At 39.8% G+C, this 18,647-nt stretch overlaps 1 pseudogene; it reads left to right on the forward strand.

The window, feature by feature from the left end:
- The window catches only part of LOC139460268 (uncharacterized), a 152,346-nt pseudogene that overhangs the window by 81,406 nt on the left and 52,293 nt on the right, over positions 1 to 18,647 (forward strand).

An 18,647-nucleotide genomic window follows, 5' to 3' on the forward strand; every position in this document is an offset into this window, starting at 1 on the left:
CTTCCTTTTTTGGGTTCAGTCCCGTCCGGGATTCGAACCCACACTGCCAGTGTGAGGCACCTAATCTCCAGCGAACAAAGTCAGCGATCTAAACCACTCAGCCACTGAGGCTTCCACAAAAATGTCAAGATTACGTACTTTGTGTACCCTTCTGACAAGTGTAAATTATTCCAGTTATATCACAGTGTGTCAGCTTAATGTGGGAGGAAAGCCCGAAGTGATGCAGGTCTCAGACGTTTACCATTTCGTGAAACCCACGAGCACGGGTATGGTGCTGACAAACCTAGAAACATAATCGAGGGGAACCGGGAAACGAACCAACAATCATAGGTTTCTGTCGTGCTCAAGGGACGCAACTCTGCACAGCGAATCGCGGCGCTTTAGACGACTGGGCCACCCGTGCCCCCTAACATTTGTTATATTTGACCACTTTCTAAAAGGCATTTTGTGTTCATAGCTTTCGGCCATGGGAGCCGTGCGACACAAATGAAAGTCCGACAACTGGTAGTCTAGATTACGTACTTTGTGTACGTTATATAACATACAAATATAACGTTTGTTACTAATTGAACCAGTCTGCGCTACAATTAAGAAATTACACAATATGTATAAGTAAGATTGTAATCTAATCTCCAGCGAACAAAGTCAGCGATCTAAACCACTCAGCCACTGAGGCTTCCACAAAAATGTCAAGATTACGTACTTTGTGTACCCTTCTGACAAGTGTAAATTATTCCAGTTATATCACAGTGTGTCTTAATCTACATCTTAATCTACATCAGTGTGTCTTAATCTTAGATTAGATTCACCTTTAAATCTTCCCACTCTTTCTCAATCAAGACTAATCCGGATAGTTAATCTGATAATCTACAAGATATTATTTAGTACCTACAGTTCGGTACCAGCTAGTGAGACAATGCATGGTTCATACAATGTGTCTCTCAATATGTTGTATATCTGTTTATAACGAATCTAGGTTTGATCTTATATTAGAGAAATGTATGCACACTACAATTGTCTCAACAGCTCATAACAGTGTCTTTTGGAACATTGTTGAGATGATGTTTTACTGAAAAAGTCGTATCCTGTTACAGCTTGTGCTTCTGGTTATTATGGAACCACGTGTACAAGGTGTGGCCGCTGTCAGAACAACGCTGCTTGTAATCCGGCAGATGGGAGATGTGGTGCTGGGTGTCTAACTGGATATCAGAGTCCACTGTGTCAAGGTAGCTACATCTTACATTTTTATTACCAAATCCAATGCCACAGCTTCACTGTGATAAATGATATGTAATTATGCATATGCATAAATCACAAATATGTTCACTGCAAATTAAAACAGTTGTTTTGAACATGTATTGAACGTCGTATTGTCTTCATTCTGTTACAGCCTGTGCTTCTGGTTATTATGGAACGCCGTGTACAAGATGTGGCCGCTGTCAGAACAACGCTGCTTGTAATCCGGCAGATGGGAAATGTGGTGCTGGTTGTCAAACTGGATACCAGAGTCCACTCTGTCAAGGTAGCTACATGTTACATTTTGATTACAATCACAACCTAATTGAACCAGTCCGCGCTATGATTAGAAAATTACACAATATGTATAAGTAAGATATATATGCACCTTTAAATTTTACCCCTCTTTCTCAATCAAGACCAATCCTTATAGTTTAGCTGAGAATCTACAAGATATTTAGTACCTACAGTTCGGTACCAAAGGTATATATGCAAAGGTATGTCCACCCTTATAATGCAATAACAAAGAATGTTAAAAGGAATTACATCTACAATAAATTACACAGGCAATGCATACAATTATATCAGTAGGTTTAAGCATTATCTAACCAACTGTTTGGATTGTTTTACTCTGATGGAGTGTCTCAATATTGCATGTAGCTTTCAAAATCTTTCAAAAAGGCAAATAAAATCAGCCAAGGAACGCCGAGAAGACGTGATTATAACCAGTGACGTTATACCCTCAATCTCAGTACCCAGAGAGTGACTGCACATTGATCTGTACATCGTTTACATCTCCATTCTTGAAGCAGTCCATACTTCATTCCACCTTTCACACATTATGTGATGGGAATCCTTACACAACAATCCCACCATATGACGAAAGATTTTAATATGACATTCAAATTATAATTCAATTTCAAATTTCTTATGATACGTATTTTGTTGAGAAAATATGTTGTATTTGTCGTTTAAGCGGTATAAAAATTCTTTCAAGGCAAGCTTTTAACATAATTGCCTTCCATTCAGTGTGTGCAGTTCACTTCTATGGACCTACCTGCCAAGGATGTGGACAATGTAAGGACGATTCCCTATGTTCTGTGCTAAATGGGACATGTTTGACTGGCTGTAAACCTGGATATGAACCTCCACTGTGTAACCCAGGTAACCTATTTTATTTCATCTGGAGAGAATATATGAAAAAGTAGTGATTACATAACACATGAAAATAAATACATTATAGTGGCATCACACTGTTAGTTCCAATTTGTGCTCTACACACAGCTTGTCCGGCTGGTTTCTACGGGTCGCCCTGCAGGGAGTGTGGACACTGTCAGGACAACACCAACTGCTCCAGGCAAAATGGGACATGTTCTACTGGGTGTGAGGCTGGATATCAACGCCCGCTGTGCCATGACAGTATGTAACAACATAGACACATTCTATCCCGACTTTGTGGAGAACTTGAACTTACTTGCTAATGTTGGTTATTGTAGTGTCTGCAGTGCGATCTGTCGCACCTAATCGAATGTATGCATGTGATATCTTCTTATGAAACGTCTCAGAATATATTAAAAAGTAATGATTAGGTCATACATGGAAATAAATATATTATATTGGCATCACAATGTCAGTTCCAATTTGTATTAATTGTTACACAGCATTATGGTTTGAGGTAGGTTTGTGATAAATATTAAACATGATAAGGGAAGATCACCCCTACACAGTATTTATTACTCTCCTTTCAGCCTTTAAATGGTTATTCTGTTCCATTTTAAAAGAGTGTCCAGACATTATGGAGTGAACTGTTCGTCAAGTTGTGGCCAGAGTCGTACATTAAAACTTGTCACCATGTGAATGGAAGCTGCCTTGAAGGATGCAGCAATGGTTTCAAAGGACCTTCGTGTAATATTATGGCAACATTATCTCAAATAAATTACAAATGTGTAAATTACCTTTCTTATCATGTTGTACAGGCACTAAAATGGAAAATAAGAATGATATGTTTGGAGCTTAAATAAAGAAAAACTCGATCATCCATCAATCTTTCCTACTCAGCAGCACTGACCTTCATCCTGAAGCCTTGTTTGATGGTGATTTTACCGGATGGAATGAAACGCTATATATAGAGTTTCATAAACACATGCTATGAAATAGTGGGAATCGTACAATGTACAGCGATTTCTCATGATTATGGCAAGATTTTTCTCACATATATTTGAGTAATGACACAATTCCTTATGTGCAAAATCATAACTTTTAAGGAGCACCATATATACGTTTCTATTGTGTAAACAACTGTCAAAGACCAGATACGTTTCACTAAAAAGCCAGGATAGAGTAACAAACAAATCTAAAGCGTCTATGGAAGAGAATAACCAGTCATTATTGTCCGCCAAAATAGATTCCATTTGGCGTGAAGGGCAAAATAGCTGTGAAAATTATACGAATGGACCAGTGAAACTAAGTGATGACACCAGGTGTTCGCAGGGATATTGCTCAGTGCCTATAGTCAAAGACTAAAGACCAGAGATCCTGCCCAATGTTCATGTTGATTATCTTAATCACACTTGAGCTTAATGTTAACCCAATGTGCGCCATTAAACCTCTTACAATATCTGCTTTCAGAATGTGCGTCATTAAGCCTATCACAACATCTGCTTTCAGAATGTGCGTCAGTAAGCCTCTTACAACATCTACTTTCAGAATGTGCGTCATTAAGCCACTCACAACATCTGCTTTCAGAATGTGCGCCATTAAGCCTCTTACAACATCTACTTTCAGAATGTGCGTCATTAAGCCACTCACAACATCTGCTTTCAGAATGTGCGTCATTAAGCCTCAAACAATATCTACTTTCAGAATGTGCGCCATTAAGACTATCACAACATATGCTTTCAGAATGTGCGCCATTAAGACTCTTACAATATCTGCTTTCAGAATGTGCGTCATTAGGCCTCTCACAACATCTACTTTCAGAATGTGCGTCATTAAGCCTCTTACAATATCTGCTTTCAGAATGTGCGTCATTAAGCCTCTCACAACATCTACTTTCAGAAATGTGTCATTAAACCCTCACAACATCTGCTTTCAGAATGTGCGTCATTAAGCCTCTCACAACATCTGCTTTCAGAATGTGCGTCATTAAACCTCGCACAACATCTACTTTCAGAATGTGCGTCATTAAGCCTCTTACAACAACTGCTTTCAGAATGTTCGTCATTAAACCTCGCACAACATCTACTTTCAGAATGTGCGTCATTAAGCCTGTAATAATATCGGCTGTCAGAATATGCGCCATGAAAACTGTCAAAATAACTGACCATCTGTAAATTTGACAATTACTGTCACGCAACCGGCATATCGCCAATCACATCTTTAGGCGTATTTGAAAACAGCTGGTAGTCACGAACTGGTTACAGAGGGCCTTTATGTACAGCTGATATCTACCGTAATATCTAAACATTATCCAAAATCAATTGACAAATTTGCATAACTACATAGCTTAGGATGGGTACGGTTAGATTGAGTAATGACACGAGGTTCCTGTTGCAGCGTTTAGATAATCGAGTTTGAAACAGACAATCCAGTCACTGATATTATGAGCAACGACCCACGCTGAATCACTATCAACAAAGGCACCGAACCTGACCTTGCGATTCACTAAGTCGCCTCGAAATATCTTAAAAGACATTGTGTTTCTGTCATTGTTCATAAAATCATTGCACCTGTAACAAACGTATTTATGTTGAGCATTGTTGTATGTGAAATATTCCACAATGCACAAATGAAATATTTGAGGACTGCCTCTATCCTCTCTATCCAAACCAGCTGCTTTACAAAGGAGTAAATGTGAATGGTTTTTTTTAATTGATAGATCATTAATAATGCAGTGCACATTAGGATTTATACTGCATAAAGAAGAGAGGGCGATTGAGAAACAAATATGTTACTTCATGGACCAACACAAATAAGCCCACATTCCATAAACATTTCATTAGATATTGAGTAAGAATAGTCTGAAGCAAATCAGTACACGATACACAATTATAAGCTGTGTGATAATAAACTGCAGAGAAAAGATGTATGCACTTGAAAACTTAATTTGACTAGAAATTAGAAACGTTATCAAGACATTACTAGGCTGTTACAGTCGCGGAAACAGTGCAAATATAAGGTAGCTATGACACCCATATCAAATACATCAGCATCAACTACCCATTCCTTTGTTTCATTTTAGCCAACATCAAACACGGGTGTATACTTTCTTTGCCCGGCAGTTTATATTTAATTTAATAAATTGTTTCAATAGCATGTATCCCTGGGAGATATGGAGAAGGCTGTCTTCATACTTGCGGTCACTGCCAGATCAACGGCTCATGTAATGCACAGACTGGCCGCTGCGAAAGCAATTGTCAAGCAGGATATATGGGACCACTGTGCATGCAAGGTGAGAAGAAGTTACTTGTTTGTAGTTTGAAAAGGGGGAATACCCTCGTTTATTACTTCTCCAATGTACTGGTATAAGGTATAAATATATAGCATACCTATATCTAATACCACGTATACATCCACAGTATGCATGTTTTCAGAATGTGCTGACTACACCTACGGTATCAACTGTTCCGGTGTCTGCAGCTGCCTGAACCAGTGTGAGGTGTGTGACAAAGTCACAGGTGAATGTAGAACGGGGCATCAATCAACGACAACAGCAGCAGCAGGAGCATCAGCAGCACATCAGGGTCAAGGATATGATGGTAACAATATAGTCAGTACAATAGTTTCAGTTATGTGTAGATCCTGACAATTTTGTGTGCGCATCCGTGTGTGTGCATGCGTCGGTGAATGCGTGATGGCGTGCGCGCGTATGTGTGTGCGTGTGTGTTTGCGGGGGTTCTGGATTCGTCTTGATTACGATAACATATTTGTCAGTACCTTCCTGTGCTTCTTGGTTTCACCCTCGTCCGTACTAAGTATGTGTGTGCGTGTGTGCGTGTGCGGGGGTCCTGGATTCGTCTTGATCACTGATTTGTCAGAACCTTTTCTATTTCTCTATCCTCCATACTGAGCAGGTTTATGTCTGGTGGTTGTCTTATCTTCACATTGTTTTAATGGCAAGCAGTGGAAGGTCTCGCACACAGGTCATGCACTGAGCAGGTTTCATTAAACTTTTTATGAGTTGCAAACGGCCTCATTCCATCAGCTTACTAAGAATACATGCGTCACTAATACACAAAATAACGGTGGTATGTATTCATTTTCAAACATCATGTTTCTTGCAAATTTCAGATGTCCGCCTCATTGTTGTCAGTTGCCTTCTGGCCATTTCGTGTGTGTATGCAGTAATAACAACTGCAACTATCTACAGGTAATACATGGAATCCAATACAACGCGGGTTAAAATGACACATATAACATGTACGTCTACATGTGTATATATAACCAAACTAAACTGTTTTAATACCTGATGATCGAACATTTTCAAAATAAACTTTAAGTGATTTAATTCTAATTTTCAGAATCAGACGCAGCATGAAGATACTCAAAGCTGAACAAATGCAACAGTACTCAACTCTTCAGGTTCGAGGGGAATCGTCTGTTTATGACGTCATTGCCGAGAGGAGCGTGTATGCAAATGAGTCCATTCAGGGGGATAGTGACCAAGATCCGAATAAAAATTGACAAAGATGCATGTGTGTATTTAGATACCTTTGTTTGAGATCAGACACACTTCGCTTTTAACTCCTCAACATTTCCAAATTACAGTTTCAAAGGACAGTCTTGGTTGCAATCATCACTACGGCAACATGGCTGTTCAGATTGATTGACCGCCCCCTTGATTTGATATTTGCTTCTGAACATTACTGTTGCCTTTTATATACATTCATGTACATAACTGGAACAACTGAACAAGCAATGAAGAATTTGTCATACCTACAGTGACATTCTACGTCATCGGTTTGTGTGTGTGGGGCCTTGCATTTAAAATTGCTTCTGTACATTAAATGCTAATTTCCATCTAGTTTTTAGTTACCTATAAGACAGTAACCTAAAAAACACTCTGGCCTTTATTGTATGTTCAACATCTTTTCAATGTGCAAACGCTACACCTTACCTTTATGGTCAAGTTACTTACATTAGTTTAAATGCTAATCCATTGTATCAGATTGAAGTGTGTTAAAAAATAACCTCTCAGCCGCTTAGGGTGAAAGACTACCCGAGTTGAGGTTTCAAACTCGGATGTCCGCGCTTTCTTGCTTCCTGAGTATTAAAAGTTAATTTTCTGATGCCTCTGGGAGAAAATCCCATACTTAACCGCGTCAGTTAAACGACCAGAGTCGCTGTTCAACTTGGCACACATTAGGTGGTTATGTAATAATTGGTTTGACCAAATTCCCGTTGATATATTTAGACTGGCGTCGTGGCAACTTATACCTGTGCCGAATTGTAATACCCTCTGCATATTTTGATTGGGTCAGCTGTATTTTAGAACTGACAAGTTTCTTAAAATGTTGCTAATTTGTATATATTCGTCTGTCAGACGTCACGCTGTGTGGGTCCAATGTTCAATTGTTTACTTATTACTAAATGCTTCAGCTTGGTGGTTATTGTTTTAGTATTTATCAATTTTATCACAATCGTTCTGCCTATTTATATTTATGTTTAATCTATCACCTGTCTATAATAACGCTCGCTATTAAAACTTTTGACAATCATGAGTCTGCTCCTCTGTGGGTGAGACTATCCTCTAACGTTAACTGCGGAATCGTTAGTTAAGCACCTTCAAGTTTATTTCTTAACCAATTTGATGTACCATTAACCATGTAGTACAGTGGGTCCTTTTGGGAGTGATGTTAATCATATTTATTTATGTACATACGTACGTTACTTGCAGCGCACACATTACACAATAGATAAGAATGTTCTTTTGGTATTGATAATAAGAATGAAAAAAATGTTGGCTACTCTTCTTTTGTGTCTTTTGAAGTACGTCACAAGTATGTCGTAATTTTAAGATCATAATAAGGGTTCTCATTTTTGCGATGTTCCTTTTGTTTCTTCAGTTTCATCAAACAATTAATACAGCGAAACAAATTTTGAAGCAAATTTGAATTGAAATTCTTTCATCTCAGATATCTATTTCATCATTGAAACTCACGCCATAGTATCTGCACTGATACGTCTTACAATATGACTTTGTAAATATCATGAATATATGAAATGACTTCCAGTGACTTTCAATTCAGCCATGTAACGTAATCGATCATCAAACAACACTCGTGAATTACTTCAACTAGTTGTTCATTGTTAATTAGTTACTTTGGCAATTTTTCACATCCACTGTCGCTTGGAATCACAGTATTAACACTGTTGTATCCCACTTCGTGAATTAGTCACTCAGTCGTCCATTTGTGTTGGACAAGGCTCAGACAGATGCGACACCAGTAGTCATAAAACTGACGGAATGTGGTTAAATGCATACTTAATGAGAACATTAAAACACGTAAAAAACTCTGCATGCTTAAAAAATTGCGACTTTAACCCGCAATCGCACTGTGCAGTGCATGTTTGTTCAAGCGCCACCCATCGCTATTATCGACGTAATTTCAACCAGTCACATCCTCAGTGTGATTAGGCCTGCAAAGTATCACAACACAGCATTACTGTAACGGATCCTTGATATATTAATATTTCTTTTCCAATTGTGAAAGAAATCACTTTATGCTACTGAAGGAATAAAACATCGTTAAACATACTACTACTTTTGTCAGGACCGATTTTACTTAATACGAGTTTCTGTCGGGTACACTGGTGTTGTCAATAAAATATTTGAGATTTCATCTTTCAAACCATACAATATATCAAAATATGTATTTCTTACTAGGTAACTCCCCTTTTATTGCTCATGATGTCAGTCACATGCGCTGAATTGTCTGGTCCAGACTCGATTATATTCAGACCGCTGGCATATCGCTGGAATATAGTGCGGCGTTAAACAATCAATAAAAACAAAACAAAACCTTTTATTGCTTTTTGTTGTGTCAATTGTGCGTGTAGTACTTGTGACAAGGCATCAGGAAAATAAACTAATAACTATACTCAAACAGAGAGTTATTCATGTGTTGCTACATTTCATATTTCAACAATGTTCTATTTCTAAACTGATATCATCCTGGAAAAAAAGGTATAACATTATTGAGAACGTCAGAGGCGTACAGTTCTATATACAACACTCAGATTACTTCCTGGTCTCAGGGCGAGGCACCCAAACACGTCCACAACACGCAAAGGGTAAGTCTAATCTCTCTTATTTATGTTAGTTTTCCCCCTTTTTCCGGGTTTTTATGACACATTATATCCAGAGGCACTTTGCCCAAGTTAATACACTTTCTTTAAACAGTATCCAAGCAGGATGCCTTGTGCGTTGTGATTGTGCACAAAAAGGAATATCCCTATCGTGGGAACGTATGACACGATGTCTCAATGATGTAACCCATATCAAACAATAATTAATGTCAAATTGCAGAAACCTGCAGCTGAAGTTTAATTTATTGTTTCACCGCTTGAGTGTTGTCCTCTAGTGTACAGGGTGGAATGTCAAATTGTTTACGATGATAGAAGGAAAATTATATCCTTACTGTACGCAGTGTGGCTGCCGCGTTTGACTGTGCATTTCGTGTCGCTACGTGAATGTTAACAGCTATTCTATGTGTAAAGGCTGTCCTGAACAGCGTTTGTTTGTGTAGATTTAAAAAAGCTTTCCAGTCTCAATCCCTCTTCTATTCGTTTCAAGTATGTGCCTTCCTATTCAATTTGCACATTGACAGGTCTGTTCAAATAGAGTTATTCTATTTCCTTTCAGGTTCACGTTTTTATCATTCTAAATTTGTATTGGACAAAGTCAGATGACATAGTTTAAGTATACTGAACCGCAAAAGAAACGTCACCATGGATAGATATATGAGAAACCTTATTTATCCAAACAGTGTAAACATACTTTGAGACATATTAAAAAGATTAAACTTGGCAAAACTGATCATCAAGGTTGAAATAAAATGTCAAATGTTCTTAAAGTGAAACACAACCCTAGTCTCTGAGAAGATGACATCACAAGTCAGTATCTCGTGTGTCCGCTATGTGCATTGATGACTGCCGTGCAACGTCGATACATGGAATTGATGAGGCGGTTGATGAAGGCCATAGGCACTTGAGCCCACATGCTGAGGAACGCCTGACACAGTTCAGCTGCAGTTGTCGACCTTGGTCTGACGTCATTCAGCCGTCTTTGAATCTCGTCCCACAGGTGCTCAATGAGATATATATCGGGACTGAGAGCAGGAAACTGCATGGCTCTGATGCCATTCTGCTGGAGGAAGTCTCTTGTCGCTCTTGCAGTGTGGGCACGTGTGTTGCAGCGATGTGCCAAATGAGGTATGGCGTGTGGTCTCAAGACTTGATCAATGTACCGAGCTGCAGTGGCACCATTACCTCCCCTTGGACCGATGTTCGGGATGACCACAGGGCCGATCCTCTGTGCAAGAGCAGTTTCACACCACACCATGATGCTCGGACCACCCAACGAGTCTCTCTCAACAACACAAGCATCCACATAAGGTTCCCCACGGCATCGCAAGATTCTCTCTCTCTCTCTCTCTCTCTCTCTCTCTCTCTCTCTCTCTCTCTCTCTCTCTCTCTCTCTCTCTCTCTCTCTCTCTCTCTCTCTCTCTCTTTGCCATCTGCTGTTGAGATACAGTAATGGCTCTCGTCTGAGAAGAGGACTAAGTGTTGGTGGCGTCAATGCTTGTGCTGTGTTGCCCACTGAAGACGGTCTCGGCGATGACGTGCTGTCAGAATGGGTCCTCGGTGTGGCCTGTGACAGTGGAGGTGTCTGCTCGTCAATCGTTGACGCACGGTGTTCGCACTAATGTGTCGCTGGTGTGCCCCAAAGGTCTGTCGAGCAGTTTACGCAGCAGTAACTAAGCGATTTTGAAGATGCTGTCGCACAATCTGACGATCCTGACGCCGGGTGGTGACCCTTGGACTTCCACTACGTGGTCGGTCATATGTAGTGTCGTTGGTCTGGTGCCGTTGCTTGAGCCTGTATATGGTCCTTACGTGGACTTGAAATGCATTGGCTACTTGCCGGGAGGTTTGTCCAGCTTGAAATCATCCAAGGGCTTGGTGTCACTGTCAATCTTGGCATGTGGTAGCAATTCAATAACGAATGAATATTATCCGATCTGTGAGGATTTTTATAGGGCAAGAAATGGGGGAACGCATGTGCATTTCAATGTGATGTAGGTTTTAGAGGTTACCACTTTGTTGAAGCACGCGAGTAGGTGTATGGTGTTGACACAATCAGGGCGAATCTGTGATTCGAAGCCACTATCATTGGCACATTGATTCACGGGTCTTATTTTGTCTAAATACATTCTAGAATGTTCCATACCATGCTGGATTAGTCTGTGGCTGTTCTAGAAGATAGAGATGACACTTGACCCCAAACGTATCTAAATATAGTACCTCCTTCTCCACTGCTTACAGCGGTGTCAGGCAACAAACACAAACTGTGTGTGCAAATTGTTCGAATGACGGGTGCTACCGGTATGGAAGGACATTTTTTTCCATTTTCGGGAAAACCTGATGTCATCACTGACTTTTAGTGATCCATTCATAAAATTTTAACCACTGTTTTGCCTTTTACGCCAAATGGAATCTGTTTCGTCAGATAATAAGGACCAGTTCTTCTCTGGCGTTGACGTTTTAACATGCGAGTGAGTGAGCATTGTTTTACGCTGCGTTTACAATATTCCAGCCCTTTGTAACAGGCGAAGAATGATAACTGACAAGAATACATTGTGAACATTGGTTAGTTTCATTTTATGCCCTGTATAAAGAGCTACTGAAATACTCGGGCTCGTTAACACCATTGCAGAATGATTTTGAACTAATAATATATGAATGAAATGAAAGCAATTGTAAAAAATAAAAAGTAAAAGTAAGAGTGAGTGAGTGAGTGAGTGAGTTGGGTTTAACGCCCCTTGTAACATTATTCCAGTTATATCACGGCGTGTCAGCTTAATGTGGGAGGAAAGCCCAAAGTAATGCTGGTCTCAGACGTTTACCACTTCGATGAAACCCACGAGCACGGGTATGGTGCTTACGTGTCTAGAAACATAATTGGGGCGAACCGGGATTCGAACCCATAATCATAGGTTTCTGGCGTGCCAAGGGACGCAACACTGCACAACGAATCGCGGCGCGTTAGACGACTGGGCCACCCGTGTCCAATTCTGAAATTGAATAATTCATCTGTCTATACATATCTTTGACTTTAAGGTCGTAATTCACATTTTGCAGTTACACGTGCATCTCCATGTTAGACGCACAATTTGATGTTTGATTTGTTTGTTGCGCGCATTATACTCACACGCGCGTGCTTTTATAATATCTACAACACAAAATGTTGTTTTATTATCAGAGGCTCATAAAAACACGTTTTTTTCAACGAAAGCCTTGGTTTGATAGGCTGGTGTTTTATTTAAATATGTGAAACACAGAAACACGTATCGTGTACATGAATAAATAACTATGCTGCAGTCAAAGCTGTGTGGTTCGGCATGTTAAACACTTAAGATTGTAACAATTGATATTTGGCAGTTTATGTTATTGTAAAACAATGATTGTAGCGGTATTACATACAATTCTTTTAGTACAGATTTCTAGGTTAACATATTGTTTCAATTTGGAAATCAACACGTACATGTAACACAATGTCTCACTTCGAGACTGATACAAGGCAGGAATCAAAAGCGATAAAACCTTCTCTATATTCGTAAGAATTGTGTGATTAAACCAAAGTCCATTGGACGATTCCGACAATGTCATAAGTGAGTGAGTGAGTGAGTGAGTTGGGTTTAACGCCGCTTTTAACACTATTCCAGTTATATCGCGGCGTGTCAGCTTAACGTGGGAGGAAATCCCGAAGTGATGCAGGTCTCAGACGTTTACCACTTCGGTGAAACCCACGAGCACGGGTATGGTGCTGACAAACCTAGAAACATAATCGGGGCGAACCGGGATTCGAACCCACAATCATAGGTTTCAGGCGTGCCCAAGGGACGCAACTCTGCACAGCGAATCACGGCGCCTTAGACGACTGGGCCACCCGTGCCACCCAATGTCATAAGCATGTGTTTATGAGTCACATTTGTAGTGATGATACCAGGTCATAAGGATGAAACACATGCAAAGGCTCGTCAATAGTGAACCTTCGCATGTCTAATCAAAACAAGTACTAATGTCTTGAATGTAGTAAGCCTGATCAAATAACTTTCGAACGAAAGTCGTATGACGCGCTTTGAAATGTTTGTAGAGAGAGCATATTGACGAAAACAAAAATATATCGTTTCACAGCTGTTGTGTTTGTTCCTATGATTTGTGGGTGGAATGTTAAAACATTTTTTTATGACGGGATTAAAATTATAGATTTACTGTACACACTTCTCTACTGCAGTGTAGGTGCGGCGTGTCACTTGAAATGTGCATTATGTGTTCGTTGCATGGGTCATGGCTGTACTGTATATATATACTAAGCAAACAAACGTGTTTTTTGCAATTCACACATTGCTACCTGCTCCGGTTTCAACACTGACTGTAAACCTGGCTATCAGGGAGATTAAATATCTTTCACTTCACTTCCTTGTTACAAGCGCGGGCCCCCCAGCTCTAACCACAGCAAGCAACGAGTAAGTCTGATCATATCTCTACCAACATCCTTCTCAGTCCAGCTTATTATTAATCTCTATGTGTTTATTTATTTATTTAATGCCTAAAAGTGACCAACGTATAGAGACATGGTAGGACAACGCCCGCTTACACACAACTCAGGAATCAGATCATCACAACGTTGCTCTGACCAGCTGAAAATCCTGACCTCATTTAATATACGTGTGATGAACGTGAGGGTCACATGCGCCAACCTCCTTTGTTGCTTCACTGTCCAAACCAATGTTTCTGCAAAATATCAGTGTAGGGTGATTTTAGGCCGCTTTCAGCAATACTCCATTATATCACGACGGGGTATACCAGATATGGACCATGTTGGGATCGAACTCGCGTCATCGTTTTAACCACCGCAGTCTTTCCAGACGCTCTTAAATGTAACTGGTGTACACGTAATATAACCCCTGAGTAAAAAAACACATCAAACAGACCATTTATCATCACTTGTCTTCGAATGTTGCATTGTGATTGCCTTCTCAGTTGTGCTCATGTGACGTTATAGCGTTTAAGGTGACAACTGTCTCTTCACACTTTGAGTTACTGAAAGGCCACTGGCAAGATTATGCTCATGGTTTTCACGAAAGTGGTATTTGTCTGAGACCTGCATCACTTCGGGTTCACGAGCCGCGTTAAATAGGCAGCGTTAAATCCAGTTTTCGCACTCACTCACTCACTCAAGAAATTAAAGAGTGTAAAGAGAAAGACCCAAGCAAACATTATTTCCTCAAAGACGATAAACTGTCTGCTCATGTTGGTGATACGTACGTTTCACCTTTTAATACAGAGGTTACTTGACTCGAGTCATGTGATGGAAACAACCCTTGTCGGCCGACATAGATAACACAGGCAAGGGTAGGTGACCCATACAGAAGAGATAGGGGTGCGGCTAGGGTCCGGACATAGAGCGAGCGCAGTTTGAACATGCTAGTAATACTAATTCATGATGTGAAACTCGTGTTTAGGAATATAACAGGGCTCCTCTCAAAGTTATCTGATTGTGCGTGTAACCCTCAGTGTGAGTTTTTAAGATCAACTGACACAATTGGTTTGACAGAAACATGGACCCCGAAACTGAATATATATGATACGTTCTGCGAATAGTATTAGATTAGTATTTTTGGAAGACATTCAGGCGGAATATGTGTTCTCATCAAAATGAATCTGATTGATTGAGTTAAAAACTCATGGATCACAGAAAGTGGTGTTTATCTATCACTTGACAAGAACTGTTTGGACTACACTGCTGTGTGTATATTCACCCAGAAGGATCTACATGCTTCGACAGTCATGTTGAATCTAAGAATGGTATATTGCTACTTCCGGACAACTGCTTGACATTCTAGGTGATGTTGGTGACGTTTTGTGGACATCGGGGTGTTACTTTACTGCAAGGACTGGTAAGGAGCCAGATAATGTGGAGTATGATATACTTGTATATCTCTATGACAAGGATACTTCACACTGAGACTTTCTCTTAGACAGGTTTAATCTGCGCAGATGTTCAAATGGTACAGTTCTTCATAATTTTGGAAAATATTTGATTAATTTATGTTCTATTTAACACGTACACATTATGAATGGCCGTTGTGGATGTGAATCCGGGAAAGATGACTTTACATTAGTTGACAATGTTATGAGCACCATAGATATATTTGACTTGTGTGAAAATTTTCATATTGAGCCCATGAATCACAGCATCTGTATATCACATTGTCTTTACGAGTGCTTCATTCATGTGGAAAACCATCATTTTATAAAGCCCACCCTAGTCATTCATTTTAAGCGGGATAACAACAAATCAGACATTTTCCAAGAACGTCTGTTATCTGACACTTTCCCAGCCTCTTACACATAAAGCTATTGATTCTGTTTTAACAAATATTGATGAAAGTGTATCGCTGTTTACAGAAGTTGGTGTATATGCAGGGAATGTAACTGGTTTCAGTGGAATGCGAGTCATTAAAGAATGAAAGATGGAAAGAAGGAAAGATGCACACTTTTAAACCATTTCAAAATATAGGATAAAGATGCACTTGCTACGTATACTAATTCAAAAACAAGTTTACTCTACAAAAAAAGAAACGCAAAGCCAGATTTATGTGAAGTAGGGAAATACATTTATTCGAGGAACCATTCAAGGTATAAGCCAAAATGTCGTGGAGAGAACACTTGGTATTGTAGTCATCTCAGTTATTGGTATATAGGCAAAGTGCAAGGTAAAGGTAAGCTACCATCAAAAACGTGTATGTCCCCGCTGGAATTGATAGCGGCCTACGGACGGAACGAGTATGCGAGTCCCAACTTGGGGAATGGTCGCCCACTCGGCCTTCAACGCAAAAGCCAATTGCTGCAACGTCTGGGATTGTGGTTGACGTAGGCGTAGCCGTCAATCCAATTCATCCCACAGGTGCTCTATCGAGTTCAAATCTGGGGATCTGGAGGGCCAGGGGAAATATCAACATTGTAGTTGTGTAGAAAGGCTCTTGTGATCGGTGCTGCATGAGATCGAGCGTTGTCCTGCTGGAATACACCGTGTCGTTGGCTGCAATTGGGAGGACGTGTGGTGTACTCAATTTCGTTGATGTATCGATGAGCCATAAAATTGCCCTGGTCGTGGACAAAACCTGTCCTGCCATGATGAGATATATCCGCCCACATAATAAGGCAACCCCCACAAAACCTGTCCACTTCCTATACGCGGTTTCCGGTCTGTAGACCCGTCGTTTTTCATCCCATCGACGAAGGAAAGAGAAACTTGATTCATCGTTGAACAAGACATCTATCCATCGCAGTTGAGGCCACACAATCTGACGACACCAATCCAGTCGTTTTTGACGATGTTGTTGACTCATATGACGTGTCGAACAGGACGCTTGCTTGTAGACCCGGTTTCGTATGGTCTGTCGGAGATTCTGCGCAGCCCGGGGATTTGGGATGCGGTTGAGGTGGCTGTAGTCGTCCTTTCAGGTAGGTGGCGCAGTCGGATGTAGCGATCTTTGGCGGGGGAGGTTACTCTTGGTCGGGATTCCCCTTCCTGAAAGCTGCCTATGATGTTGTTTCTTTGCAGTTCTGTTGGCATGTTAATGAACTGTCATTGTTCGATTGACGCAGATGCCAGACGATCAAAAACCCTGCATTTTAATACCGTTCACAGTGCTGCTGCACGTGCAGTGCGTTTAGCTCCATGGCCCTAATGTTAATGCACTTGGTGCGTTTTTCCGAATCGTACGTGTACCCGACTAATGGTTTGCATGTCTTTGTTGTGATCATTTTGATCCGAGAAATGTGTCACTGACACTATAACACATTAAACCTCTTCATTTTCAATCTCTTTGTCTGCTAGTTTTGCTTTTATGGCCAAAAATATCCGTATTGGGCTTTTCTATTTCAAGAGTATATAAAGCTATTTGCAGAAAAAAATACAATTTCATTGATAGAAACGGAAAAAAATAGAAGAAAATATCAGTTCATCCAAACAATTTGGGACGACCTCTTAAAATATAAGCAAGGAAGGAAAGAAGGAAATCAAATGTGACACAGAAATTCATGAGAGGTTTAATGACTTCAAATATATTCCTAACGGTGATGATTCCACAGACAACTTTGGACTCTTTTGATAATGATGAAACCAATTTTGCAACACAAATATTAGATTCCCCTATATCAAAAGCAGAAATTAAACCCGCTTTTCAAAATCTATGCAATTTGAGAGTCCTGAAATTGATGGACGAATAACATAAGTCTTTAAATACTCTCTTGATAACATCCTGCCGTATTTGGAAATATTATTTGATACAATGATGGATACCTCTTAGTGCCAAAGGATTGGACTCTTGGTACTATATATAGTTCCAATTCAAAAGAGACGCTAAGTGACAGAGGTTGAAACGTATGGGGATTCAACTCACCAGTATGTTCAGTAACATATTTATTGGCATTATTAACAAGTGCCTGGTATTGTGGACGGATACACTTGATAACACTGAAGAGCAAACATGAGTTTGACAAGGTTACTCTACCAATGAAAGTGTGTTTATTTTCCAGGCTCTTATAGTTAGGTATATTCATAGTGAACGTGAAAAATTGTACGCTATATTTGTAGCATTCGATTCGGTCTGTAGAGGCAACCGATGGTATCTATTTAATTTACATGGTGTCAGTAATAAAATGGGCAAATTGTGATGTAGTTTTTATGAGGAATCAAATCATGTGTTAATCATAGTGTACGCCAAGGATGTGTATTTAGCTCCTTTTTGTTCTGTATTTTCATTAATGAGCTTACAGTTCAAATCAAAAGAACTTATGATGATGGTATACAATTACACCCCGAAATTAAAAAAAATATATTTATGTTAATATTTACAGAAGAAATAATTATGTTCTCAAGTAAAGTGAAAGGTACAAACCTTGATAAATAAGCTGGAATTGTACAGTGATACATGGAAACTCCATGTTAATTTGGATAGGACAAAAAAAACGGTGTAATTAGCAAAGGAAAAAGGCTGTCAAATATTGAAAAGTGGTACCTTCGTGGACATTTACTTCAAACTGAAACCTCTGATAAATTGCTTGGTGTGATGAATTATCATGGAACCAACATGTGTGTAATGCATCAACCCAAGCTA

The sequence above is a fragment of the Haliotis cracherodii genome, unplaced genomic scaffold (assembly GCF_022045235.1).
Source record: "Haliotis cracherodii isolate W230 unplaced genomic scaffold, xgHalCrac1.p SCAF_14, whole genome shotgun sequence".
In the NCBI taxonomy this organism is placed as follows: Eukaryota; Metazoa; Mollusca; class Gastropoda; order Lepetellida; family Haliotidae; genus Haliotis; species Haliotis cracherodii.